Genomic DNA, 3,211 nt, shown 5'->3' with positions numbered 1-3,211 from the left:
AAAATAAAACACTATTAAAAACATCATTTTCAAAAAAGTCTATATATAAGTTTTTTTTAATAATGTGTACAATATGATATAATAAGTTTGAGTTATATTAAATCTGATGAATATTTTTATCTTGATTGACATCACGAGATTAATTAATTTAAGACCTATCCTATTATTTGGAGCATTGAGATTATCATCGAGCGTTGTTAAATATGTTCGATTAAAAATACTCGCTCGAGCGTGTCGAATTTCTTCCCCAATATATCAATTACATATCACTTAATTTATATGCAACACATGTAAACGCGTAATGTATGATTACGATCCTGAATTTACGTTGTGTGCGAACAATCGCTAGCTTGTACATATATATCGTATCAAATATCTCTGGTCCTGCATGTTCAATCGCAAAATTGTCATTGTTCACATAAAGTCAAAGATAGTATTTATGTACGCGTTACGTTTCGCTCATTTCTATCTCTAGTATTTCTAGCTACAATTATATTAAACGCATCAGATATAACATGGTTATATAGATCGTCGCATAGTATTGTAAAATTGTAAATATTTTTGGGAGACTTTTTTTTTTTTATAATAATTTTCTTTTTATTTTGCGCTTTTACTATTATTTTCTATAAATTAAACACAGGAAATGGAAAGTTATTTTTTAAAAGTAATAAGTTACTCATTATCGAGCAGAAAAAGTAACAAGTTACCATTACTAGTTACTGATTTTTTAAAGTAATTCGTTACAGTTACCATTACTTGAGAAACTGTAACTGTTTGTTATTTTTCCGTTACTTTTTTCAAATCGACGATCACAGCGGACGGGTTCCTAATAGAGGCTTTCTAGTTTCAAGCGCTAGTGTCAAATCGAACTATATCCAATTATATAACAATAAAAATAACTGTAAAATTCATTACCGTTTACCAAAAAAATTACGTTACTAAAAAAAAAAATAAATAACGTAGTTATCAGTGAAGTTATCAAAAAAGTAACTTGTAATTTCGTACAAGTAATGAGTTATTTCCATTCTCTAATTAAAGATAGATAAACATACTTCGGATTTGTTGTTGCGTATTAATTTAAAAAATTTAGATTTCTTCCCACGATACGCATTATATACTGCAGTATATTAGTTAGATTTTTAGATGATTACTTTACAACATAGCCTCGAGTTATTTCTTTGCAATCAACTTTCTCGCTCAGTTAACACAGATTTTGCGACATTCTGTATAATCGCCTTATGTATATGTATAACTATACCTGTGTATATGTATATACTCTATCAACCGCTTCTTTCCGGTTTGAAGTCTTATCCCGTCACAGTGAGCAAGATTAATTAGGTATTATTCGTTATCCTGTCAAGCCGTGTCGATTACAGTTGGCCGAATGATTAATCGATGTGGAAATCGAGCGTTTTCCTCTTCGTTAATAACTTGCAAAGATTCTCCGTCGTGTCTATTCAAGTTATGATTTTACCGTTAATTCGCATTGATTGATTAATTGGCGCCCAACAGGTACGATGATCAGCTATAAATACTATGACAGCATCGCGTTACAATATCAATCGATCATTATAAAAAATTCCCCCGATTGTCAAGTCTGAATCAGGCGATGCGAAACTGGCAAAAGTGTCAAAATTTTCTAAAATGTAAAATCTTTTTTTTTTTTATGTTTGACACTAATGATGATTGGAAACACGAACGAAATTGTATCTTCGACTTTTATTAACGCGACGGTTTCCTAATATCACGTTTTCCAATGTTTCTTTGTATTTGCAACACGTTTCCAATTATTACTGTTACTTTTTATTGGAAGCATATAACTTCATAAATATTGAAAACTATTTTCAAAATGTAATGCATTTCGAAAATAATTGTCAATGTGCATTGTAATTGCTTTTTCCAAACGTGATTATTGGCGCTAACTCAAATCGTGTTTGGATACAGCAAACGGCAATTCACATGTATGTACACCTAATAATTGTTTATGTATTTTGTATCATGAACATACATTTATGAAATATTTTGTAGAAAATATTTCTTTTTATTGTAAGGTAAGAATTAATAATGTACAGATCGTCTTTCTTTATTTCCCAACTTCGTCTTTTGTCATTGATCGTTTCATAGCACAAGGTGTATTATAAAATGTGCATCTTTCTTATTTCCAGCACTTTGTATAAATGTATGTATTGATATTTATATGTGCATAATTATTAATTAATTAATCTCTATCTTACTGTTTTTCGTAGGTAATCTTGAATTTCGTAATGAAACCTAATCATTTGAATTCAAGAAAATATGTGAATGTGCGTAGTTTTATTCTTTCGTGCTGGAATTCGATTATCGCGATAGCAATTTGACAGGAAATAATTGCGCCGAAAATCACATTGTCTGCAGAGGTTCATTAGTTTTCCGCTTTGCTAATTTCACACACGGAAAACGTGCGATTCACTTGAATACGAAATCGTCGCTCGTGTACCTTTGCGCATGCATTTGGGCTCGAATTTGAATTATTTGACCTGTTTGAGGGGATGTACCGCATCGACGTTTGTGAGTTGTTAATTCGTTTTTGTCGGTGATGCGCGCAGTGTGCGCGTCACTTCGTCAATTAGCAGGCTTTCCCGAGGTTTTATTGGATCAGTCGAAACGTTATGAAGCCCATCGGTTTTTATGGTCGGTAGTACGGTATATTCCTTCGAAAATAGTTTAAATCAGATTTTATTACGCGCGTCGAAAGGTTGAGCAAGGAAAATGAAAGAATCGTGAAATATTAAAATATTACTGCTTGCACACACGTATATATATGAGTTTATAATATATTCATTGTGATTTATTGTCATTAATATAATATAAACTTATATATTTTTGAGATTGATAATAATGGAAATTTTTAGAAAACGGAAATTGCAATGAATACGGAAGAAGATGTATCTTCTAATAATATTCTCCATTCTTATTTAAATGTAATAATGCTTTATAGGCAAGAGGGTTTTCCCTCTCAAATAAAAGTAAATTTTCAATGATATACTTGCAATTGTTTGCTACTACGTAGTGGAAAAACTGTTTGAATTAAAATCGGAACTTATTTTTGTATATAGTTTTTAACATAACCGATTGTTAATTTAACATGATGTGATTATATTATTTATATATTTGAATATTTTATGTTAAATTGTTATTTAACATTTTTTTATTGTTAAAATAATATAATTTA

At 30.2% G+C, this 3,211-nt stretch overlaps 1 protein-coding gene across 4 annotated transcripts in view; it reads left to right on the top strand.

The window, feature by feature from the left end:
- Positions 1-3,211, top strand: part of LOC108688778 (potassium voltage-gated channel protein Shal) — a 98,626-nt gene that overhangs the window by 80,642 nt on the left and 14,773 nt on the right. The gene's annotated exons all lie outside the window — the stretch shown is intronic.

Source organism: Atta colombica, unplaced genomic scaffold (assembly GCF_001594045.1).
Source record: "Atta colombica isolate Treedump-2 unplaced genomic scaffold, Acol1.0 scaffold238, whole genome shotgun sequence".
Classification (NCBI taxonomy): Eukaryota; Metazoa; Arthropoda; class Insecta; order Hymenoptera; family Formicidae; genus Atta; species Atta colombica.
The sequence above is the reverse complement of the archived record's forward strand: the minus strand, read 5'-3'. Positions and strand labels throughout refer to the sequence as shown.